Source organism: Colius striatus, chromosome 1 (assembly GCF_028858725.1).
Source record: "Colius striatus isolate bColStr4 chromosome 1, bColStr4.1.hap1, whole genome shotgun sequence".
Taxonomy (NCBI): domain Eukaryota; kingdom Metazoa; phylum Chordata; class Aves; order Coliiformes; family Coliidae; genus Colius; species Colius striatus.
This window is the reverse complement of record NC_084759.1, coordinates 155,802,277-155,821,539: the sequence shown is the minus strand read 5'-3', so window position 1 is coordinate 155,821,539 and position 19,263 is coordinate 155,802,277.

Genomic DNA, 19,263 nt, shown 5'->3' with positions numbered 1-19,263 from the left:
ATTAGGTAGACAGGAACAAGTTAATTGGCGGTGTCACCCAGAGTGGTAGATCTCATTGCTTAATGAACCAGTAAGTCACCACAAATGGCAGAGCTGTCCCTTACAATATTTTTAATAGATGGCAAAAAAGTTGCCTTGAGGGGCTACCATGAAGCACATGCAAGTACTAGCACACTCCCTCTTGCTTTTGATGTTGCACTTGCCTCCTACTGGCCTGGGTAGTGGATAAAATCAGGAGCTAAATGTCTTTTCTCCTGCGCAGAGGTGAGCACAATCTGGGCAAGAAGGAGGCCTAGAGACAACACTGACTGAGGCTGGAAGCATTGACCTGTCACAGCAAAAAGGAGCCTCACTCCTGTCTGCCAGCAGCACATCTCCCACCATGCCAGTGGTCTGGAGCAGAAAGATATTGAAGTGCTGGAGCGTGTCCAGATATGGGACGTGAAGCTGGTGAAGGGTCTGGAGAATAAGTCCTAAGAGGAGCAGCTGAAGGATACTGTGCTTATTCAGCCTGGAGAGGAGAAATGATCAGTCTCTACAACTACCTGAAAGGAGGTTGTGGTGAAGTGGTTTTCAGTCTCTATAAGTAAGGAGTGGTAGGACAAGAGAAAATAGCCTCAAGGTGTGCCAGGGGAAAGTTAGGTTGGATATTGGGGAAAATATCTTCACTGATAGGATTATCAAGCAATGGAACAGGCTGCCCAGAGAAGTGGTTGAGTCACTAGCCCTGGAGGTATTGTCATGTAGCTGTGGTGCTTAGGGATATGGTTTAGTGTTGGATTTGGCAGTGTTAGGTTAACAGTTGGACTTGATCTTAAAGGGCCCTTCCAATCGAAATGATTCCATGTTTCCTAATAGCTTTGCCATTTGGCAAGGCAGACAAGGCTCCTCCCCCCACTTCCACTTTTTCAGGGGCTTTTAACAACTAATTAATTAGTACTCAAGGCAGAGTTTTATGTAAATTTTATTTAAATCCCAATCAGTGCTCTCATTTCCGTGCAGAGTTATTTTTACCACAGTATCAGTGCTCAGGTGGGCAAGTTACAAAACTACCCAGGGGAGCAAAGCCTGACGTGCCCAGCCTGACAAAGAGCCTGGGAGCACAGGATGGCCTGACAGGTGGCAGAGAGACGTCCCTAGCATGCAAGCCAGTGCTGAGAAGAAGGGGTAGGAGCAGTTGCAGGGTACTGATAAGCTCTGACAAGAGGAGAAGTAAGTGAGTCTTGACCATGGAGCAGATCATAAAGCGCTGACTTCTGAGGACTGAGTTCCCCTCCAATGGGAAATGGCCTAACACATGGATATGTTGATGCTATAGACACCAAGGAGATGATGATGACAGCAAGCCTTAAAAACAGTCCAGATCCAGGGGCAGTGTTTTTAGCCTATTCACAAAAGCAGGGAGTGTCACAGCAGCAGCCTCGATAGTGGAGTCTTCTCAGCCAAGATCAGCTTCATTCTCAATGGAGCAGTCCTGACAGTCACTCTGGGGATCTTCCATCTCTTATCATTCAGATCCAAGGCCTTTGACCTATCCACTTGCCCCATTTCTCCCTTTTGGAACACTGTCCAGTCATGGCAGGGCCTAGGGAAACTTTTATTAGCAGCACTCACATTCTGTGAAACGGAGAGAGAAAAGAACACCTCTCCTAGAACTTTATGTCCAATGAGGTCAACTAGATCCTCAGACACCTCATTACAGTAAGCCATACTTCACAATAGCCCTTTGCAGCAGCACACCAAGCACCAGCCAACACAGCCTGCTTGTGCGTCATTGCTAGAGCAGCCAGGTGTGTGACTGAGACTATCCTCTGCTAACAAAGCCAGGGGTGCGAGTGTTATCGTATCTCTCTGGTTTATGGAGAAAGCAAAGATTCTTCAGCATCTCCTCCTAGATCATTAGGCTGAGACAAGATGCTGCAGACCACAAAGAGGAACCAGCCACAAACTTGTGACACAGCCACCCAAAACAGGTAGGAGGACTCATCAAGGAACTCCTAACTTGCTGCAGATTGGGAAAGCGAGCTTGGCTAGATGATCTGGAAGCAGGATATGAATTAAAGTGTTAGGATCCTCTACTCAGCAGCACAGGACAGCTACTTATTCCTGACTGCTCTTTCAAAATCTCCCAGGGAGCGTGCTTTCTCCTCACACTGACTTCACCCCCCTTTCCCCAGAGGCAGCCTCAGTTAAGTGAGGTCAGAAAAAAACACAACTCTAGTCTACAGTGCAGCATAGTGGAGAGCAGATTTTCAGCCACCATATCTGACTCTTCACAGGGGAAGACAGCTTTAGGATGGCTTTTTAGCTTCTCCTGTTCAGATTTTCTAGCAGCAGCCAGGAGGCTGAGTCAACGCGAGTGACTGTGCCTCCTGCTGGATGGATTCATGCTGTTGATCCTCTCTGCCAGTCCCTTCAACAGCTCTCATGGTGCTAATCAACTCCTCAGAAATCTATTAGTTTGATAAAAATGCTCCCATCTTTGGTTTCTACCTCACGAATCCTTTTCCTACTTTCAACCTCGATAATTATAGTTTATTTCTTAGAAGAGGAGGAATGAAAGGGTTTCTACGGGAGATACAGTTATCATCTGCTAACCATAGAGACAGCAAGAGTTCTGCCACTGATAGCAAAAGTCTCAAAGGCAGTATATACCATTACTGAGAGAAAAAAAACCCATGCCCACTACCAATTTCAAGACATCCATGGGCTGGGAAAAGTTACTCATTGCAATCACCACTTAAGTCACTAGAGAAAAGAGGGTGCAATTACAGAGCAAGAACTTCATACTAATGCCATCAACCATCAATATCTGAGACTTGGCAAATCCAAAGAAAGTCTTTACTAGGCTCCCTTTACAGTCATGGCTCATGCATAGAGAGAGTCTGTGCAACAGCTTTGGGGACACTGGAAGAATTCCAAGGTGATATTACTCAACACCTAATACTGCTTCATAACCAATTAGATTTATTAACTTTCCCTGCCACCCAGAGTCTCTTCTGTGATGGCAGACAGATGTTCCCCAGGTGTTTGCAGACTGGTTTACCTAATAACTTTGATAACCTGAACCTACACAGCAGATGCATTAACAGATTTTGACATGATGTCATTAGTTTTTCAGCTGATGGCAGGGAGGGATGAGGAGGAAGAGAGGGAAGAATGAATAAATAAATGTTGAAATAGAAATAAAAAGAGAGACTAATTTATAGTCTCCTTCCTCCCCCCAGAATATGCAGTCCTGGCACTGGCAGTTGGCTATCCCTATCTGTAGGATTCCTAGGTCAAGAGGGCAAATTCCACAACCATATCCATCCTGCCAAAATTTTCTTCCTCCTCTCTACCTTTACTGTTTCCTTTGAAGTATGATTGTGTGGAGTTCCATCTGTGAAGGAAGACTGTGCTTCACGAATGAACACACATTTCAAGATCACAGCAAGGAGGGCGTTTAAGGTACAGAGACAGGGAAAGTGCATCGCAAAAGGCAGGCAGGGGGTAATACAGAAACACTCCCCTTTCTGTTCCTTCTGGTGAGTCAATGTGATGAGTCTGTTGTGTAAAACATATGCTGTTTGTACATCTGCATAAAACGAGGCAGTGAGATCCAGAAGCATTCATTAAGGGGATGAATTCAAACCTTATTTTTAATCTCAAGCTTACTCCCTATCCATAATTAAACCTCCAGTCAGTCGTTGAAGCTCTATCTGTGTGCCTTCCTCACTCTTAAGAGAGGATTAAACCTTCTACCCAAGGAGTTGTAAAGACCTTATTCTACATCCATAAAGCCTTGCATTTTACATTTGTGGAGAGATAAACAAACAGTTTATGAAACATCCAAAACAGACACAATGAGTCTTCCAAAATAAGACAGAGGTAACCCAGGTCAAAAGTTGCCTTCATCTCTCATCATTTAACACTGCAGGCAGAGATAAAACAAGGGAAACAGAGAGAAAAGCCACCACCTTGGCCAACGGTCCCTATTTCTGTGCTGGAAATGAGTTCAGGAATCTGGCAACAGCTGCCCTTTTCCCAGAGAAGCTTAACAAATGCAGCAGCATGGCTTCAATTTGCAGCCTTTTTATAACCTTTGGTAACACGTTTTACAAATGAAACTCACGAGATCTGTGGACTCATTACTGGCTCCTGAACACAGCTCCCTTTGGATAAGGTATGACCACTTCGGCACAGATTTTGTGTAGGAAACTGTAGCATCTCTGCCTCTGTGTGTCGTTTGGCCAGATGTTCATCACAACAGTTAATGTTTCTCTAAACCCATGCAACACCAGATTTCAAATCCATCCTTTTCGAGTAATGAGCATTTTGACAGGAAACAGCAGATATTCACTGAAGGGTCCAGAGAGATTGTCACCATGCTGTGGCTCAGCAAGTACAGCTGCTTCCCACTCCCCAGGCACACATATTCTTCTCCACTCCAAGTCAGTGAGGCAGAAATCATCCCCTCCAAAACATCTTTTTCCACCTGAAGACCACACTGTAACCAAAATCAGTATCAGGGATATCGGTTAAGCCTTTGCAAAGGCTTTCTCTGTGCATTTCACAAGAACGTCGCCTGCATCATTTCCCTCCTGCCTGGTAAGTTAAGTTCCCTCATTTATCAAGAGATTGTTATTCCAAGCTTGCACAGCTTTGACCAGGCTCAGGAAAAACAGGACAGCAGTTTAAGGCATGTCTGATTTATACATTATCAAAGAGGAAGTCACTTAGAAAAATTATGTAAGCCTGTATGTGTCGACAGGCTCCATCTCCATCATCCAGGACAGTGTCCTTCCTGGTGAGACTTCCAACTGCTCCGGGATTAGCGCAGTTTGCCTCTGTAAGACGTTTTCGGTGCACTGAGGCAAAAGCAAGGACCTCATGGCTCCAACCCCCTGTGCCATGCATCAGGCAACTTGGTTTGTCTGTTTTAACTTACTCCAGCAGTAATCCTAAAATCAGGGCAGCAATTACTTAAGGCAGAGTTCTTTCAGATGCAAGGGAAACTTGCATATCAAGAGCCTGTGTTCCTATAGGCCACAAATACCAAGCCTCCCTTCTCTAGCATGAATTATACGAAATCACCAGTACTAGATGGAAGAGAGAATTTAGGGGAACAGAAGATTACTCAGAAGGGCATGGTTGACTGCTGATTTATTAGCATCTATCTCCAGAGTTTCAGTCAAGTGAGAATGTCAGGGGAGAGGTAGCAGAAGGTCCATTACCTTCCCTGCTTCCCTGCTTTCAGCCAACTGTGCTCCCCAAGAAATGTGTACAGGGAATACTGAGATCCTTGTAGGTTTTACTTTGTTTGTAGAAGAGGGCTGATCTGAGGAAGGGAAGGCTTTGTACAAGACTTTGGAGACACAGTGAAGCACAGCCACTGTGAATTAGAGCTTTTGATTCTAACCCTCTTCTAATACACTGCACTGGATTGGTTTGTCTGGCACAACACAGACACTCTGTTGCCTTTTGGCTCCACATACTCTGTTGTTTCCCTTTTATACTGCTCCTGGCAGAAACATCACTACGGAGGGGGAGAACAAATTATTTATTCCTGTATTGGAGAGGACCTGGAGGGAAAAGTGGTGGCAAACTATTACTTCTCCCTAGATGATAAGTCAAAATTCTCTTTCCCAACCAGAAGTACAAACTCTGTTCTTATCTCTAGGATGGCATAGGATGTCCCCTGCTATCACATGCTGCTCTCCAGGATGTGCCACTCTAAGATGACCAAGGCACCTTTACAGGACTGGCAGATGAGCTACAGGGCGACAAAGCCCTGAATGGAAGCTTGAGAATAACTCAACTCAGGCACTGCAGGTGAGGTAGCTTGGAGATTGTCCCAGGAAGCACTCCAACAAAGTCAACTACCTGTGCAACAGATTGTCAAAAAGCTAGAACAAAAGCTCTAGAGAGCAATGAAGTGCCAGTGACCACCTGTTGTCCACATCACATCGTCACTGTCCTGGGGGTAAAGTTCAATGTTATCCAGCCACTAAAGTACAAACAGCAGAACGTGAAGATGCATGTTTTGCATACAGTGCTGAGGAAACACCATGATTTTTTTCAAGGCAGAAGTAGATTTAGGTCTTAACTCATCTTGTCCACATGACTCAGTAGGCCTGGCGTCAGACAAGACTAAAGCCACTGCATTAAGCCTGTTTGCAATTCACTTGAAATATGGCGCTCAGTTCACATGGACCACGGGATGCAGTGGCAGAAGCCCTCCTGGGTGGCTCTGTAACAGCATGCATCAATGCTGCTCCCATGTAAAATGTCAGAGAGGGTAGCAAGCCAGAGATACAGAAGCATTCATCTGCTGGCAGTGTTTCCCTCTCACGGTGCTTGGAGGGAGACAGAAGATTCTCTGCTGTCCTATTCCTCCCCCAGGTGGAATGTCTTACACTAAACACTGTCAGCAATTCACCCACACAGAAAGCTGTAACTGTGTTCAAGCAACCATTCATCTTGCCCTCCTCCTCCACAGGAGAAAAAGACACATCTCCCTCCAACCCTTTCTTGAGTACAGTCACATCTGTACTGCAACATACAGGTGCAAGTGCCACCCACGCAGAAACAGCTTTACTCATTTTACACTAGGCTACGTGGGTGACTGTCTAACCCCAACAGCAAGCCCTTCTCCATCAGCAGCTGAAGACCACCAGCCCACCACAACTGTGCCAAGTATCGTATAAGGAAACAGAAAATTATCTTACTTACCAGATGAGTGATACAGATTGCTATAACATCCTTACTGGAGTGCTCTCCCCAACAAAATGGCAAACCCTTTGGGAAGACATATTGCATTTCATTGCATGGCTACTTGAACTTCCTACTTTCTGTTATGGTATGTTGGCATTAACACATCGCTCTTTACTTAGCATCTTACTGGTAGGCCCAGTTGTTACCTGTACTAGTTTGTAATGACCCTTTGTGGCTTGACCATTTGCTTATGCCGGGCTGCTGTAAATAGGCCTCATTCAGTCATGTCTGATTTGCCATTAACCACAGCAGCAGCTGCACCAAGGCAGGAAGCAGGTGACCAGAAGTTGAAGAGACCAATTTATGAACAATCAGGAATTGCACAAATAGATATAATCCTGCCAAGCACCTGGACTTTACTGGCCTTAGGACTCTACAGGCCTCCAATTTAAGCCTTGGTCTTGCTATTATTAGCTCTAAGACCTACTAATTACAGAGGGTTTTTTTTTTTCCTACCAAAAAGTCATTTAGGCTTTTCCCATGTCTAAAATATCTTTTTACCGATAAAGTTCTTACCCATGCCAGGAAAGTACAGACCTTCCAAGTTCATAGCTGGTAGCACAAGGAGTGAACAGGGAAAACAAGAAATGTGTGACAGGAAGATTCCATAAACCTTAAAATAGACAATATTTATAATTATGAAAATTGTAGGTTTCACAGTGATTACACACATGACTTTGAAAAGTGATCAGGAGTCACTCAAAGAAAATGAAATCTACCCACTAGGAAGCAGTCAAACTGCACTTATATTAGAGCTTTTGCAGGCAAGGGATGTTCATCTTGGAAGCTGTAGGAATAACATATACAATGTTAAGCCTGACCTCATCAAAAGCATAACTGCTCTTCCAGGCTCCAGTGCATTGGGAGGCTTGCTGCATTTTTCATATTAACATATATCAAACCAGCAGGTGAAGAATTCACAAAGCACCCCCCAATCCCCAGCACCCAGCAGTCTCTGGCTATCTGTTTTGATTCTCCTCTTTGATTTGGCAAAGGGAAGGAGTCACATGTCTATGCTCAGCTCTTAAAGGTCCAGGTTTACAAAGAGATCCAGCAGGTTTTTGTAATAAATATTACCCAGAGCCTCATCAATTGGGCAAAGTACAAAACTCAAATCTCAGATTGCAAAGTTCACAAAAAACCTAGGCCTGGAGACTATTAGCATAATTTGATGGGTTTTTTTTTTTCAGTTGAGCTATTTGGGCTACAGCAGGAACTTATTAGTTGATCTTTTAATAGGTGACATTTCTGGGAGCATTTGCTCCAATTTGAAAGGTAATTTGTATCAGCTGTTCTGGTTCCTGTTCCATGACTCTTTCCCCCTTCCCTGCAGTGGGCATCTGAGATGGCAACTTTTTTGCTTGCTCTGAGGAAGCAGGAGAGTGAAAAGGGTCATCTTTTATGCAGGATCGGAAAAATGTTTAACACAACAGGATCCTGAAAATGTCTTTACTTAGGCTTTTACCTTTGCTGACGTAAAGGGCCAGACCTTCTATAGGAAAGGTTACTGAAGTACATCTCCCTTTTTAGTCTAAGATTGAGAGAATATTTTAAGCTTGAAACAGTTTGTCAGTGCCCTAATATGATACTCATTTGGGTGGCCTACAGCATGCTTCCTAGCATTTCCCTAACGGTTTGTATTTAGCAGTTTTGACAGTTTAAGTCCTGCTGCTCCCAGTGTTTGCATTAAACATGCACCTTGCAATTTGAAAGCCCAGGTTAACTCTAGGCATTCTGCAACTCAGGGAGAAGGTCTTGCAGGTTTGGTTATGCCAAGCAAGCATGATTTCCAGAAGATTAAAGGAGTGCCCATAGATTCAGAATATGATTAAAGGAGTTTCTTCCTACATCCTCTCCCTTGTGCTGAGTTGCTACCCAGCACGCAGCTAGAACTGCCTTCCCTTCAGGGTCTAACTGGAACCCACACAGCCTTGATGGACAGAGTGATCCACTTCACCTTCCACTGAGCATCTGTTGTTAAGTCAGGCCTGAAGAGACTTCTCACAGCAGGAATCCGATTGAGGCCAATGGATAAATAACACCCATGTGCATCACAGACAGATTTATGTGTGAGAGAGTTACAGGACACTTTTAAATTAGTGAACACAATGTTCTCAAAGGGTATGAGAGTCAGATCAGTGCAACTCCTTCCTGAGCAAGCCTCACAGGTCTAATCACAACGTTCTCTGCTCAGGAGAGCAACATTTAAAGCAGCCAAGAGCTTCCTGTAGATGTCAGACTGACTTTATGGCAGCCAGGCAGTGCCTGGGTGGGGGGTGGCTGCCACGCTTGCCCCTGCCTCAGCTGGAAGGGAGGGAGATAGGGAAACAGCACTGCTTCCTCAGGCCCCATTCAGACGCAGAACAGCGGTGGTGGCCCATGGCAGTAGACATTTCGTCAAGACAAGAGTTAGGCTCCTGCTTGCTCTGTTGAGGAGACAGCTTTCCCTAGGACTGTCCCAATCCCAAATATTTATTTAAATCTATTTAAGGTCAATGTAGAAGTCAGTATGTGGGAGAGATTGTGCTAGTAAAATAATGCCCTTTTCTGAGGTAAGGATGTGGGTTCATGATTTTCACTCAGATTTGTAGTAAGGGTACAGTCTGGGTTTCCTGCACATAGGATCTGCTGCATGAATAGCTGTAGTTGGCAGAGATGACACATAGATCAGCTGCATATCCCAGAAGTATTTGCACTCAGGAAAAGCCTGAAACTCTTTTCAGCTCAGCAACTGGGTAAGCTCGGATTTTGTCCCAGCACAGCTGGGGCATATTGTGTCCACCTTCTAAACCCACACACTCACCTAGTTTCTCATGTGCAAGTTTTATCACTCACAATAAGGCCTGGGCATTCATATATAGCAGTATCAGCCTCACATTGACAAATGTGTGTGCCAAGGAATGGTGAAACCACAGGGTACCCCTGTAGGCACCCAAAGGCTGTACTTGGACACACTTTTTTTGGGTAGAGCTCAAGGAAACTAACAAATTGCCATACTCCAGACCTGCCAGCAGAGCAACATCATTGGCATTCCCTAGCACAGCTCTGCTAAATAAACTACCATAGCCAAATAATTCCTGTAACTCAAGACTTGTTTCCCCAAGCTCAGGAGGCAGGTTTGGTAGCAAGCATGCACACAGTTACAGCAGCAGATCGGAGGGCTTGGAAAGAAAAAGATAGGGCTGTAGGAGACAGCAGGAATGAACAAACTCCAAAGCAAGACAGTTTCAGAAGGACATCAGTAGAAGGGTCACCTACTGCTTCCCTTTATACCTGTCACCTCGCTGATGTGGTTAATAACCCCACTTGCCCTATTTCTACAACTAAACTCTTAATAAAACGTACATGAAAGCAGAAACAATGAGGATTGGTCTCACCTGTGAATCAGTTCTATCTTTCACGGCCTGAAAAGGGCTGGAAGGACTTTAGATGATCACATGGCTTAAATGCCTTTTCACCAGGAGGACAAATATCTTCTGTAGTTGTTGCTATGATGATAAAGAACCCGAGAAGGGGATTTTTGTATACTTTGTGGGTTGTACAGTTGGTATTGAAAAGTTAACAGCATTAAGTGTGATGGATTATTTGAGTATGAAATATTCTTAGTCATAGTCAGAAGAAGAGCTGAGCAAACATTTGCCATGAAAAAAATACAAGGACGGTTTGGTTTTTTTTTTCCCTCCCCTCATCTCTATGAAATTTGCCTGTTTGTCAGGCAGAAATAGTTTTATCAGAGCTTAGATATGAAGTGAGAGGCTGTGTATGTGTGTGTGCACGGAGGAAGGAAGCTGGAGAAAGAGCTGTATGCAGAGCTGGAAAGCTGCAGCTCCTAAGCTCTGCTGCTAGCTGTTGCCTTGGCCTGCTTAAGGGATGAATCACCCAGCTGGAGCCCTGAATTCGAGTCCAGTCCCAAACACCTGGGTCCACCTCCTGGGACTGGCACAGACCTCCTAGGAGACCATATATGAGACAAGCACAACCAGAAATCACGCTGAGCATGTGTTCAAGGAAAGTGTTGCTGAGGAAGGCTGCAGCATATTGACTCAGTTAAAAATCTTGCTCCTGAATTATGCTGGTTGTGGATTTACCAGGGAGCAGAGGAGCTTTGCCCACTCAGGCCTGGTTCCAGTGCCTGCAACTATACCCAGGGATGTTTGCAGGTTGTGTTGCCATTTTGAGGAGGTCAGAGCTGCCTCTTCCCAGCTCTGTTGCTGTCAGCTGGGAACTGATAAAGCAAAGCTATAACCTGAAGCAATGTACAACACCCCATAGTAAGATTTGCCAAATCAGGTGCCTATAGCTGATTATAAGTTATGCAGGTAACATGCCAGAGATGATACTTTTAAACCTACATTTTGCATGGACATAAATGTTTCAGTGTGCATAAATACACCTATGGAAGAAACTGGAAACAGGAACATCTTTGCCAGATGATGTTAAAGTGTTCTGCGAATTGCTGTGTGTACATTATGGCCACACCAAGACCTGGACAGACTTACAAACAGCAGATATTGCTACATGTTTCATCAGGTCATTTATCAATCAAGTGAAATGTAGCAAGATGTACTTCATGACTGCATTTTTCTGAGAAAAATCCGTAATTTCTTAAAAAGTGTTTTTGTTTCTCTCTGTTGTTTCTGTAACAGCTATGATCCAGACTACTTAATTTTGTCCAGTCAGTGGCTGTTCAGCTCTCCTGCCTCAAGCTAATTTGTTGGGTTTTTTTTTTCCCTCAGCTCACTATGCGAGAGGGTCTCTTTGTTCTTGTTTAAGGTGATCTCCTCATTCTTATGCAAATGGAACAGCTTGAGGCAGAATGGCATCTTTCTTCAATTAATTTAGAAATCGCATTTGCCACCACAAATCAATATTTTCCTACTTGTGGCTAACTTCAGGACATAAGGACTAAAGACCTTTCATCTGTTTAGTATCTGTGGTGATGCAGAGCCAGTACGGTGCTCTGAGATAGAGAGCCCTGTGCCTGGGAGAGAATTACTATCTACCATTATCTAATATCATCCTCATGTAACACTCTTCTATCTTGACCACATAATGCAGCCTCACATAACACTCTTGTATCTTCACCACAGTCCATTGTGGGGTAAAACACGTATATCTGCTTGCTTACCAAAGCCAACAGCTTCTCTGTTGGCTGGAGACACTATCTACCTATCCATTGTAAAACTGGAGCAGGCTGTAATGCTGTCAAGTAGCTTAAACTGGATGCTTCTCCCAGAACTGCACAAAGGGAATAATTAAGGGGCCTGATTCAGATTTTTTTTTTTTTCTGGGCTGGCCGAATCTAGACATAAAGATAAAGGAAGATCTGCTGAGCTGAACAAATCTGTTCTTACTGACCATGTTTTTAATCTGACATCCTGAAATTAGAAGAGCGATTCTTCCCTGGACCTGGCACAGTGGAGGAAACTCACTCATTTTTCCTGCTTATATAGGGAGAGTCCAACTGTGGCCATCTTGAGCAAGAAATAATGTCTTCTCCTGGGTCTGCTTCAGTAAATCATGTTTAATATTCCAACCTAGTTAGCTTATTCAGTGAGGCTTAAAAAAAAAAGGAAAATGAAACAAACCCCAGACTAATCCAGGACTCCTGAAGCCACAAAAGACAAAACATAACAAAAGTCCAGATGCATTAAAAAATTTAAAATATTTTTATTTAAAACCAAGACCAAATACATCTGTATTTTGATGCAAACAATCCCAATGGGAAGTCCCATAGATGAACTATGGACTGAGCCCTCTACTTACACGTACCACCTGGCGGAGGAGCAACAGCAGCTTTCTCTCCCTGCGACCCAGCCAGCACCGTTCCTGCTCTTTGGCACCTTGCAAAGGGACTGGGTTTGTCAGTGAGGGGTCCTGTGCAGCAGCAGTGCCTCTTAGGTGCTGGGCTCTGACAGAAACAGGTGAATTCATACTCCAGAAGGGTGCTGTTAGGAATGCACATCCATTTCCAGGAAGAAATCAAGGCTACATGGAGTCCCTACTAGCCCTATCTTTATTGTTGGGGCTGTGGCCCCACCATGTCCTTTTTTACTTCCTTAAATATCAGGACATGCATCCGGGAGTGACTGAAGCACCTGGCCTGGGCACTTCCATCTCATCCAGTCTGAGACAGTGTGTCTCTTCATTGGAGACAGGTCTAGAGCAAGCCAGAATTACTAAAGATTTTAGTGGCTCTTTCACCCTAGGGATGTTACTGCTAGGAGCTGTGCATTTTCTATTGCAAGATCTTAAAGCTCTTTTTTTTCCTTTTCTTTTTTTTTGTTTGAGTGCATCTCATTAAGTTTCTGTCACCCACCCCTCTGTGTGAAGATGAAAAGCGTTATTGTCCCCATTTCAGGGCTGAGGAAACTCAGGCATGAAGGGCTGAGCTTAAAGCAGCCTTTCTAAACGGATACGGGGAGGCTTTGGCAGAGTCCTGGAAAGAACCTGACTTTCCCAGACTGCAAGGCTTAGGATTTTAGCCTGAGACCATTTTTTTTCTCTTCTGTACAGAGCCCTGACAGTCCTGTGAGGAATATTATGTAAATACAGGTTGTAGCTGTTGATATAAATCACTGTAAATCAGTAGCTGACATCAAAAGCATAAAGCTGCTGATTCTTTCCTAATGGATGGGCATTTCATACACCTGACAGTGCTGAGAATCACATCTCCCTGCATGCCTGCTCCCTCAGCTCTCAGTATAACTGGAGGCACTGCTGCCTTATTCCTGCATCCAGCCGTGTGAGTTGTGCTCAGCCCTCCTGCAGGGAAATATCCTTCAAAAGCTGCTCCTTCACTTTCAGCCATCTCTGGTGCACCACAGACACCTATATGTTACACCCACCCATCCACTCTGACCTCAGAGTTGTTTGACCTGATCTCAGCCCCACTGCAGGATGAAATCTTTTGCTCTCATCCCTTCATCCTTTCCACTGGCCTCCTCACCACTCCCCTTGCATCAGTGCAATATCTTACAGCAAAAGCCTCACTGCCTGCCAAGCCAGGAGCTTGGATGATGGTTCCTCAGGCACTGTCTGCGTGGGTAGGGAGAGAGACAAACTAGGAACAGCCACCTTGGCAGACAAAGCACAGATGGTCCAGGGGCCAGTGTTGTTGTCTTTCCAGAATTGTGCCTCTGAACTAGAACCAGCTAAACACAACAGGAAAGTCTCCCTTGACTTGAAGGCATGACAAAAGCCAAAACAATTGCCAACAGTCAACATTAGACCTCCTAATGTTACCAGTAACAGAGTGGCTGAGTGGGTGACAGCAATGAGAAAAGTTACACCTTTACTTTGCTGCCCATTCATCCATGTGAGCAACTTCCCTCTGCTCATGGGTGAAGGATACACTCTTCAATAGGTGCTGCCTGAAATGTTCTGCTGCTGGTCTTCCTACTTCCCAAGGAACCTGTTCATGCCACCAACCCAAGCTGCTTTCCAAAATATTTCTGATGCTGTCAGAATGTCTTACCCTTTAACCCTTTTACAGGCCCAAAGCACTTTCTCCAGGTTCTCTGGAGTATCAAGATGCAACGGTGTGATGAAATGATGTTAAAAAGGCAAGATGACAATAGCAGGCAAATGGAGATCAGTATTACACATTACAGTTACTGGAGTGACACAGAAAAGCATGGGTTTGTCAAAGAAGTCAGGTCAAACTGCACGGGGCACAAATAGCACTGACCTTTGGGGACATGCAGTTGGACTCAGTATCAGAGAATGTAAAGGGTTTGCCACCAAACTGTGGTCTTGCAAGAGGCTATCCACAACCCTCTCCAGTCCTCTGTGTCCTCACCATCCTCTGGCCCTGGCAAGCTCTGAGCCCAGGGAGCATTTCCCATTTTGGCACCCTGGGGCTTGCAAGTGCTGCCACACTTCTCACTCCTGCAGTGCAGTGGTGTGGGCTAGTGCTTGCTGGGGGAAGCATGGCATCCTCATAGAGCCATATACCAGCATTATAGCATGGCCATCCATCCCACTCAGAAAGGTGAGTGTCTCCAACCAGCTGCTCTGATATTTCAGCCCAGAAACCTTGGCAGTGCTGACTAAAAGGGTCAGGATCTGGTGTAAAACCTCCCCTGAACCTGTGCCGAATTGAGAGCGTGCTCCTCAACAAGGGGTGAGGAAGAAGCAGAGCAGAGGGGAGACGTCACACACAGCCTGGGAGAAAATACAGCGCAGGTCCCAGACAGCTGGGTTGCCATGGCTGAATAAGCTAAATCTGGACCATGGAGTCTGGTGAGAATAAATACGTCAGCACCCATCAGAATAGGAAAGCTGTCCAGGTAGATTTCTGCTTCTTTTTCAGGCTGGATTACAAGGCTTTGCTCCATTGACTTACAGGACAGAAATCTTTGATTTTTGGAGCTGATTATCTGGCTAAGAGATGACAAGGAAGAGAGGAGCAATAGCGCTCAGCCCCCGGTAACCTATCTAGGGAGTGAATGAAAGCGACAAAAACCTGCCAGCACACTGCCTACACATGAAGAAATTCTGTTTCCAGTCCCCCGGGGGAGACTTCTCCTGAAAATCCCTTTCCTGGGAAAAAAAAGAGAAAAAAAAAAAGAAGAATTAAAAACCTCATTCCATGTGTGTGTCTATCTGTGACTTTTCCACTTGACCTAAGACCTATACAAACAACAGCAGCACAACAGCCATCACATTTGTGCCAAAGGACTGAGATAGTCTTGGAGCTCAGGGGTGTGACAGACTGGTACCTAGGGCAACCCCAGTGCAGGGCAACCCACTGCCCAGCACGCTGAGGGCACTACAATAGATGACAGCCTTAATTGCTAACTGCAGAAACAGGGAGCAGGCAGGCAGGAGTGCAAAGGAGCTGCTGCAGGAGGAGGACTCGACATGTGTGGGATGTCCCCATCCTGTTCACGTGCTCCCCCTGCCTCCTTTCCCAGAGGCCCACCTGGGATCAGAGAATGTGAACAAGGAAGATGACATGTATTTCTCCTTCAGATACCCTCCCCCTTGCATCTCTGGGTGCAATTTACATATGAATGCAGTGGTGTTCTTCATAAGCAAGAATTAAGAGAACAAAAAGGTGCAGGAAGTGAGGGGAAGGGAAAGGGAGAAAGACAAGACAGAAACTGGAGGTGGTGACAGGCACCCAGAGGCACTGTTACCACTCAGAATGATTCAGTGTTGTCCTTGCTGACATGCACTGCAAGGGTATAACTTAAGAAAGAGTTGCCTTCTCACTCTGTCCTCGTAGTGCCTGGCACCCTGATCCATTCTGTTCTGGTTTCTGGTACGCTTGTGCAGCATCCAGGCCATCTTTCTGCGGTGGACACAGCAGGCTGAGCTTTTCCAGCCCAAGGAAAGCTTCTCTTAGTGCTGCAGTCCTCCCCCTCGATTTGTTAGGTGTAGGGCTTTTGCATGTGGCTAACAGCCACAGATACAAAATGTGCAAAAATGAAATGAATTTGAAGAAATTAGTTCAAATGGTGCCTACACATTTGAGATCTCCAAGGTCAAGGGTAGCAAGCCTTCAGGCTAAGTTCCAAGTTTCCAGTGAGGGACAGACAGATCAAAATATTAATAAATTCAGAAATTTGACAGAAAATAAAACAACATGAATGTGCAAGCATCCATATTTGGTTACAGAGTTCCTTAAAAATAGCTGCTGGCAGAAGAGGATTTTTATTATGAACAGGGAAGCATATCTTTATTCAGTCTTTTGTTAATTTACTTAATATCACAAAATTGCTCAACTCTGAATTTCATCAAATAGGGTCTATATCCCTAGGAATTCCTCTGACAGAGGGGTCCCCCAGAATCTGGAAGACAATTTACAATTTAAAGAAACCTGCAGACAGATTGACTGAGTAAGGATAGGAGTGTTAGGAAAAGACAGAGTGTGAGAGCATTTTATGATTCTATGTGTAAAGGAGAGAGTGAGCTTCACTTTCTCACAACTGAACCGAGGAGATTTATACACGTCCTTAAATTTTGTGACAAGTGGAGAAAAGGTTCCTGCTGCTGGGTTTGGACCAGCTTGCATTCTTTCCAGTCTTCTTTTCTTCTTTTTTCTCCTTCTCTCTCTCTTCTGCTATGTGCAGACCCTATATTTTTACGGAAAACTCATCTTGGTTCTTATGGTGTCTTTTTAGATTTATATGTATTAACAAGAAGATTAAAAGCTCTGTTTAGGTCAGTACCAGTAGAAAATCAAAGGCTGCTGTTACTCCTGGGCTGAGTCAGATGGAGTAGTAGATAGCTGCTTCTCCTGGGGCCACAAAGGAGGTGTCAGAGAGTCATTCTCTCGAAAATCCACGCAGAGCAGGGTCACCAAGAGCTAGCATCTCTTCCTATCTCTCAATGAGTACAAGGAATTATCCACAGAAGGCAACTGTATTATCATGGCTGGAAGGACAGCTGCATGGCAATGCATTCCCATCCCATGGCCGTCATAAGTATTGCAGTCCTTGGGCTGGCATGGGTGAATGTCCAATTGATTCAGATGCATTTGTGTTTCACTGCAGATCAAGCGCGCCTGCTCTTCCCTAACAGCTCCTGCCTGAGCCACCCTTGGGCATGGCTGGGCAAACCCTACTCTTAAACCTTTGCATCTTCACATCTGACTTTCTGCTTCAGCCAACATTGCTGTGAGCCAGCGGACTGCCCAAGCACAAGCTGGGACCGGACCTCTGTGATGCTCATGACCTTGGGTTGCCTCTTTGTTGAGCTGAACTCTACCTCTTGGTTCATGTAAGGTGTATGTAAGGCAAGAAATAATCTGTTAGAAATATTCAGTTCAAGTATAAAATTATTTTGCGTATTAGTACCCCATCTTTGGTCATTTTCACCAGGTCTCTAGGAAATGAGTTCACTCGTGACCGTGTCTGCAGAAGAGTAACATTTAAATGAGTCCTACAGGAGATGTGAGGAGATTTCAGACTCTCTATAGTCAGAATTTACATAAGAAATTTGATTCTTTAAACAAGAGAACAAAGACCTACTATGTGACTTACCTGTCCAGTCTAATCAGCTCAAACACTGAATGAAATTAATTACAACAATTAGTGATGGAAATGAGCATGCCAGTGTTTCTCAAGAAATAGAACTTGGTAATGTTTCGATTACTTAAACATTTCTAAATCATGTTTTTAGCTCTCATATTTCATTTTGATTTAACTTTCCAGTTTTATGTTACCTTTTACAGCTATTAAATATGCTCTGATGTCAGCACATGAAACCTTCACATCATAAAATAACATGAAAAAAGAAGCAAAGAAGAGCCTCTAATCAGAAATAGTACTTTCAAATGTAATTCCAGCATTTTCTGAAATTAAATCTTTCTCATGTTGCAGTTTCCTTTTCTCACATCGCCTCAAAAGGAAGTTCACAAAATTCTTTCAGCTTTTATCCAGGGAATAGCAAAACAACAAAGAAACAAAATTTATAAGCAGCAAGATGAAGAAGTTTTCAATGATCATTTCTGCCTAGCCCTGCTCACTGCAGAGTCTTTCTGGATGAGTGACAGGTCAGCAATCACCTATAGAAATCACCTGCCAAATCGTTTCAAATTAAGTGTGTGAGGAAACTGGGATGTGCTCTTGAATAATTCACAGTCACCTCTGCTATCCGCTATCCATGACTGCCCAGCTGTAACAAGGGAGCTGCCAGCCAGCGCCGAGCCTCACTGCTGTAAAGCCTTGGGAAGGGGATGGGACGGATGGAGGTCACCACGGTTGTGCTGCGCAGATGTTGAGATGGGAAGATAGAGGCGTTGGATTTGAGCTAAAGCGTTTAGGCCCATGACTGAAAGTCTGGGGCATTTGGGTACATTAGAGCCCCATTTGGTGGTGTTGCCTTGCACATGAATGAAAGCACACGGAGCTTGTGCAGGAGCTGCAGCCTCGCCTGCCTCCTTCCTTGGGTGGCTTACCCAGGCTTCCCACCTGCCAGCCAGTGCAAAGGGTTTCCAAGGAAGTCATTCAGTCCATTGCAGTCAATTAATCAGAGCAAGCCAGACACCCCTGTCTGCTGTCACAAGCCATTGCAAAGGGTTTCTGTAATCCTGCCTTTGAACTCAGTGGTTATTGCCATTTACAATGGGTTTATTAGAGGCTTAATTGAATTGGTCCTGCTCACAGTGCTCATTGCTAACACGCCGTCCATTAGCAGCTGTTAATGAGGGAATCCAGAGGATTACTACATCAATTATCAGGTTTGGTTTGGACCAGAGGGGCAGCCCACAGCAGGTTCCTGTGCACTCAGCTGAGAAGTGTGACACAGAGAATGCACAGGGAGCTGATGTGCTTGCTTGTTCATGATGCCTGCATCCTCTCCATGCTGGGGCTCAGCTATCCAGGGGCTCTTCCCCATCCTGCAGCCTGAATGCTGGAAAGGACCCACACCCTCACACTGCCATCTGAGGAACCACCAAGAGAAAGCAGAAACCACCAAGAGGAAGCGTGCAAAGCCACAGGAAAAGAAGCAAAAATTACTGCACACTTTCAAAAAGCAGACAAACTGGTAGCTAGA